Here is a 7,500-nt window from a genome sequence, read left to right on the forward strand (position 1 = left end):
TTTTTAAAAAAATTTTGGGGAGGAAACAATGGCTTAAAGGCTAAAACGTTTGGTTTTAATACCGGAAAAACAAATATTTCTGAGGTGAATTTCCAGACACGGGGATAAACATTCTATGGGAACTTGGCAACTTTCGATACATATTTTCTTGAATCATGAGAACACAAGAGCTGTTCTTTCATGACATTTTTCTCCTTTCTACTGTCGTTTTCCTCAACAATGGACAAGAACAGGCCGTGGAAATAAAACTCAGAAACATATGTCACAACTGTCCTTTCTTACTGACATAGAGAAAGCTTAATTTGTAATCGTTTTTGGAATATTTGTTTTAAAAACTTTGCTCATAATAACGTGTTGCATTTCAGTGCCAATGCATATAAATAAGAGTTGATCACTGAGACTGAAAATAATATTTGCTTTTCTTCCCTTATTATCTGGGTTGGCAGAATAGTCTCAAGGTATGCAAACTCTCCTCTGAGCTGGTCAGCCTGGGTTTGAATCCAGACCAAGATATATCTGTCATCTTCCACGGTCAGTCTTGGTAAACGTCTCCGCAGTGTTCGCAGTCACACTCAAGTTGGTCATGGATTCTGGGCAAGCAGCGTAAGGCATCTTGCAAGGAGGATGAGGCATCATTGTGAATGCTGTCCATTGGAGGATATTAAGCTGGAGGACCCTATCTGTCACTTCCACACTGCCAAAAATAATTTTTTTCCAAAGGGAAAAGTTTTCTTGAAACAAGAAAACCATGAGAAAATGTTTCTAGCTGCAAAAAGATTTTTTCTCGTGATTTTCTTGTTTCAAGAAAACTTTTCATATTTTCAGAAAAATATCTTCTTACGAAGAAAATTAGTTTTGGCTGTGCATTCATTAATGGATATCCCACAGTTATGCGTCCATCCACAGTTTCACATCCATCCCATGGTATAATGTCCATCCTTGCCCTCGCCCTGCCCAGTTTAACATCCATCCAAGGGACGGCACACACATCAATGCCTCACCCTGGCTGTGGGACACCAAGGTGACAGTTTATACCTGAGTTAGGATTCAAATCCAGGCGAGGCAGCTCAGAGGGGAATAGGTATACCTCTAGGCCATACTGCCAGCCAAAAAGAAGCATAAAAATCTCCAATTGTGCACAGACTGCAGAAAGCATATCACAACGCTCAGTACAGACCTCGACACGGTAGGACAAACTTCAGCCTATTCAACACAATCACATGATCACCCTGTTTGAGCCACCTGGTGGCCGGATGCCGGCTATCTCTCCAGATTGGTTTGTGGATCACAGAAGAGATGAAATTTGTTTTTAACTTTCCATCAAAATACGGCAGATTAACAAACAAAGCAAAAAACACGAAAAAATTGAAATCTTCCTTTGAAAAGATGTTGTACCCCCACCTCCTCTCTCCTCTCACCCAAAAAAGATGTTGCACCCCACCTCCTCTTCGCTCCCTCCATTTCCAACTTTTTCTCCAACAGTCAAGAATACAAGAGGTGATCATGCCTTGGCTAAAGTTTCTTCCAGCTCTTTAAATATCTTTGTGACCTCTCCACCTAAAAGAACAACCTTCTTTCGGAAATAAACCCTTGATTATGTGACAAAACCTACACAGTCTTTCCAGCTTCAGTGGCATTGCTCTGTTGTGACTCTGCTGTTCATATTCTGTCCTCAGAGATGTTGTAATGCAGTGGATTTCTCTCATCGGTTACATCAGTCTCATTTGCTTGAGATATTATTTGCAGATCAGGTCCTGGGTTGCTTGTCACTAAAAAATAAAATATTTAAACACATCTTGGAGCCCAAGTCTGTTTGTACCTTCGACACAATATGCTTGTCCATAGACTGTGCAAATCCAACATCTCCTGAGAATCTTATTCAACCAAGCATTTTGATTTGTGGTGTCAAGCAAAAGTTAACAGTTCTTTTATTCAGTTACGAATCATCATGTGCATTTTCAATTATGTGCACTTGCACCTTGCACAGGTAAACAGGCAATTCATCATCAGATGCATTCATTTGACGATTTCGCTGAGCTGATGCATGTACAATGACAAAGGCCGAGTGGTCAATGATCTCAAAACAAAAGCAAAACCGTAGCTACAGGTAACTAAAATCAGTGTAAACTATCAAAGTAGAATATTCAATCATCTGTGAAAAGGAAATCTCTTAAAATATTGTGAGCAGTGACGATTTGAAGAGACCTCTTCTATCTCTGGTGAAGAATAAAATCAATCCAAGAAGTGTATTAAAAAAATATTCACAAATTGATATTCCAAAGACAAAAAGTGCCTCAACCTCGTAACTCTGACCTTTAACAGGAGGCAGATGCTATTGTCCTGGAAAAAAAAAACAGCCACAAGGGAAATTCACTGCAAATTCATTTCTTTGCATATGGCAGAAGGAGATTGAACTAGCAACTGACAAAGACAGACAGTTCTCACTTGTTCAACAAACGGTAGTTTTCAGTCCACTTGGTTATGGAGATGACTTGGGAATTGTATCACTGGGGGAAAAAAATCCTTATGCTACATTCAGACAGTAATGTATTAGAATATATTTGCAAAAGCAACACCCTAATCTGTTGCAAAGACAAAATCGTTTCAAGTGGAAGGAACTACTTGTCCTTTCTCAAATATATTATTGACATAAATAAGTTTAAGCAATTCGTGCCGATGTAATAACTTTTAAAGTAACATATAACAACGACACTTAAATATAAAGATACAAATGAAAACAGACACAAGAGAGACCATTTGATCCATCATGTGTACACCACTTACATCTCCTCATTCACTTCATAAATATTTTGTGTATTTTCCATATTTTAACCATATTCTTACAAATAGCTTAACAATTAACATCCCTTACACATCTACGGTCAATAATATCTGACCATAGCACAACACATGATGACACACTATTTCAGGATCTTTCATGTGTACAAACTAAATGCATGTGGGATAGCTCGATCTATGACCCAATTGGAAGGATGACATGCTCCGAGGTTGCATGGACAGGTAATTCAGAGGTGAGTACACATCTAAATTACCTATCTTTGCGCTCCCTTCAGCAGAGGACTCTGATCCAAATATGAACAGGACCTGCCTCTGCTTATCTTGCCATATGGTATGATCGGGTGCATTTAAATATATGATGGTCATCCCAAAAACTTCTGTAATCCCACTCGTGTAACATTTTAAGTAAAAAGTCAATGTCATGGTGAAATTGCTTCTTTACCCTCAAAGATGAATCTTTCTCACAAACAGTAGGAGGCCCTAAATCTCAAACCAAAGGTTAGGGCCATCTCCTTGGACAGAGCTCACACATTTGACACAGTCTGGCATCCTAATCTGCTTGCAAACTCTCAGTTTGTGGCTCACAAGGCCACCTTCATTCCTAGATTTCTGACTGCCTCCACTCACACAGGCAACGTGTTGCAATCAATTGACAATTTTACTCTCTTCTCTCAAAGGAATTTGGAGCACCCCAAGGCAGTGTGTTGGGCCAATTATTGTTCCTTACCGACAAGTATGACCAATCCAATGCTCTGGAAACCCCTCTCTTCCATTTCTGCAGAACAATCCACAATGTGTCATACGTCATCGCATCACACAAACAGGCAGAAAGCAGCTGTGTCACTTTGCAGAGCAGCATTTGATTAGTTATTGGTTTTGACAAATGGAACTAAGCCACTGAAAGAGGTTCTGTTGAACTTATAGAGTCATAAGTCTGTTGAACTTATCAGCCTCACCTTCAGCCATGACCTCTCATGGGGTGACTATAAAAGGTGTCATCCAAAGACAGTCACAGACTGAACATCTTTTGTCATTCCAAGACATTCCTTCATAAATCAAATAACGACTCAAAGCCCACAATGCCTTTGTCCATAGCTCAATTGAGTCCTGCTATTCTGAAAACCCAAACATTAAACCTCTCTCCTGCAATCAGCAGAATCTAAAGCTATCAATATGTTTGTTATATCTTCTGTACGAGTTGAAAGCACAAGGTCTGTTACTCTTACAATTCAGACAGTTTATTTGATCTCCTCTCTTCCAGTTTAGCTTGCTCTGCTCTCTTAGCCATAAACCCTCCCCAAAACATTTGAGATGTATTTATTGTTCCAGTAACCACCTCCTGGTTAAACTCCCAAAATCCAGTTTGACAAAATACCTCAACACTTATGTTCTTCACTTCTCCCATCTGAAAAGTCATTTTCTAGAGGCTGCTCTATCCAAATTTGCCCTCGGGGGCTTTATGCAGGCAGTCATACCTGCTCCATCCTGATCTTTGGTCTTCACTATCCCAATTAATCCTATCTAACTTGACACTCTCATCTGCAGGTTAATGTATCTCTATCTCTATATCTATATCTATATCTATATCTATCTCTATCTCTATCTCTATCTCTATCTCTATCTCTATCTCTATCTCTATCTCTATCTCTATCTCTATCTCTCTCTCTCTCTCTCTCTCTCTCTCTCTCTCTCTCTCTCTCTCTCTCTCTCTCTCTCTCTTAGATCTAACTTCAGCCTCGATGTTTTATAAAGAACAACATGCACCGTTTAATTATTTTATGATACCTTAGGTAAATGACAAGTTGCTCACACTATCCATTTTGTTTCTGCATTTACAGTAATTAACTCTAATAAAGAAGAGCATTCAAAAACATTTACCAAAGAGATACTCACAAAAACATCGTCCAAAGAAGTGGTAACTATTTTTCAATATGTATACAATTATAGAGGATCTTGAAGCAAATATTTTTCTTCCGAATAATGTACGGTACTCATCATATTTTAATAAATAAATAAATATTCGTGTTTCTTGTACTAATGTGAGTATCTCATTAAGAGAACTTTTTGTACTCCCCACACGTTGTATATCATCGAAATATTTCAGGAAGTACAAGGTGTATTCTATTTTGAGTCTTTCTATGTCTTGTTGAGAAGAGCATGCCTTTTTGTGAAGGTCATAACCATTCCTCATATTATTTTAAATCGACAGTTGGGCAGGGATTTTCATTTGAATGAATTAGTTTGTGAGAAATAACAAATTTCTGCCTCATTGCCCTCACCTGACCAGGACAATGAGACTATAAACAGGCCATGATGTTGATAGAAAATTTATGACGGCAGTTTAGGAAATACAATGATGGACAAAAGAGAAATATGTAAGTTACAGAATTATTTATTCCACGAGGTTTGGCTATGTATACAAAAAAGAGGAGTATTTGACAAACATTGTGGCATCAGACAACAAATGGAGAACATTTTCACAGTTCATGTGTCTGGCTCCAAAACCACAAAGCAAAGGTTCTCAACACTGGAAGAGATATGCTTATGGGTGCTCTTGCTTTGGGGTCTGTGGTCCTTACAACGCGTGTTGAGCTATGCTTTACATTAGTGGATATCACTGCAACAAGTCACAAAAATAGGGGCAATACCCCTGGGTTATATAAATGTAAGCACCCACCTGGTAGAATAAGGATACTGAGGAGTTAGTCAACATGGGACGGAATCCTTCAACCCTGATTTCATACTTTGTTGCAGTCAATGGTTGCCATTCATAACTGAAGATGGCTGTTCACATATTTATGCAAACACCTGGGTGCTTGAATTTGTTTCTTGTACAGAAGAGCATGAAGCCCACAAAGCAATCACAGCCTGAAATTGCACACACTATAACCTGGAATCAAGGAATATCCCAAAATACCACACAACTTGCAATTAGCACTGGCAGATTATCAGGACCATTATTACAGAAAGTGATCAGCCAATCGACTAACGACTGGGTTAGGTCCTATGTACTGAAAGGTAAGCAGAAGCATTGGAATAAGGAACGTGTTTAGTGTTCCAATCGAAATCAAGGCTCACCAAGCTGGGAATCCTGTTCCAAATCCCATCGATTATATTGTCTACAAATATCGTTGTAACTCGCGTTAAAGTATTCTAATTTATTTTTCATGCACTTGATTTATAAACAATCTCCTCCATATTGAGGGTGAGATCAAAGAGTTGAAAAAGGAAGCTGGTCTCAGGCTTCATGGCCATTCATGAACCAAACTTAGGTCTTTAGGGCACATTGTCCACAAAGCCTCATAATTTCCTTCATTTCAGTACAAAATGATTCACTGCATTACATTACACGATCACATTGCACCATATTGAACCATGGCACCATTAGGTACTGTCACACCATCTTATGTCACATAGTTTCACATTGTACGGCCATACTTTAACACATCGTGGAGTGGAATATAACACTACATTGCAACACATACATTGCACAGCATTTTACCTTTTTGTGACATATTGCTTTATATGCTGGAAACCATTTGTCACACCACACCATGCTCAACTACACTAGGTGAGCAAACCTTAAAACCCAAATGATAATTTCACATAATTCTTTGGTGTGGTTCCTCCATGATATGTGGCTTTATAACTATAAGCGCTGAAAGTAATTGTTTTCTGCTTTTCTCATTTGTTCTTGCGCCAAAAAGAAATTCCTTCATTAGTGTTTCCATTAAAATTGTGAATTATGTTAATGTTTCCATCCATAGGTGACATTGCTGCATTTGTAAATCATTTTTGGATTCACATTACAACAAGGTATATTTTTTTCTTCTGACATACAAATAGTTTTCTTCACTGAAACTTTCTTACAACTTTGGTCAATGGTGTTTAGATCAGATTATGATTTATCACTGTCATGGAGCAGATACTAACATAGCTATACTGTATATATGTATATTATAGTGGAATAAATTTCTGTATGGGTCTAAAATGAATTTTTTTTGACTCATCCAGGGACTTGAACCCAAGGATATTATCACAAGCACCATTAGAGACTTCAACCCAAGAAGATATATATATATATATATATATATATATATATATATATATATATATATATATATATGTACTGTGTGTATATACATACATACACACATATGTGCATATATATGCATATATATACATACATATATATGTATGTATGTATATATATATATATATATATATATATATATATATATATATATATATATATATATATATATATATATATATACATACATATATGAGTGGTTCAATCATGTATAATCATTCATGTAGCATCAATCATGGTGGGTTATTGTGTGCATGTGCATGGAGTGCTGTTAGTGGGGGTCTTGTCAAGGGGGGTCATGTGGTTGATGTTGTGTGATTTTAACCAAGCCAATGCCCCCTCCCCTGAGGGGAAGAAAATGAAAAAAAAAACTACAAAAATTTGAAAAAAATAATAACTGCAGAAGCTACAATATATATATGTATATATATATATATATATATATATATATATATATATATATATATATATATATATATATATATATATATATATATATATATATATAATTTCTCAAATTAAAAATATATTTTTCATTTTCTTCCTTGGATCTTGTGTGCATGGATTACTGTGGTGACAGGCAGGCATGATGGGCTGAATGGCCTCTA

General features: G+C 37.1%; 1 protein-coding gene across 3 annotated transcripts in view; it reads right to left on the reverse strand.

Moving 5' to 3' along the window:
- Positions 1 to 7,500, reverse strand: part of LOC147032091 (muscarinic acetylcholine receptor M3-like) — a 201,303-nt gene that overhangs the window by 139,150 nt on the left and 54,653 nt on the right. Inside the window, exon 2 of one of the 3 annotated variants that reach the window (XM_085869394.1) lies at positions 2,446 to 2,507. The exons of the other annotated variants lie outside the window; for them this stretch is intronic. The gene's annotated coding sequence lies outside the window, so the exon portion shown is untranslated. The remainder of the gene's footprint in view (positions 1 to 2,445; positions 2,508 to 7,500) is intronic. 3 annotated transcript variants of the gene reach the window in all.

Source organism: Eptatretus burgeri, chromosome 2 (genome assembly GCF_056783735.1).
Source record: "Eptatretus burgeri isolate ZD-2024b chromosome 2, Ebu_testis_v1, whole genome shotgun sequence".
Taxonomy (NCBI): domain Eukaryota; kingdom Metazoa; phylum Chordata; class Myxini; order Myxiniformes; family Myxinidae; genus Eptatretus; species Eptatretus burgeri.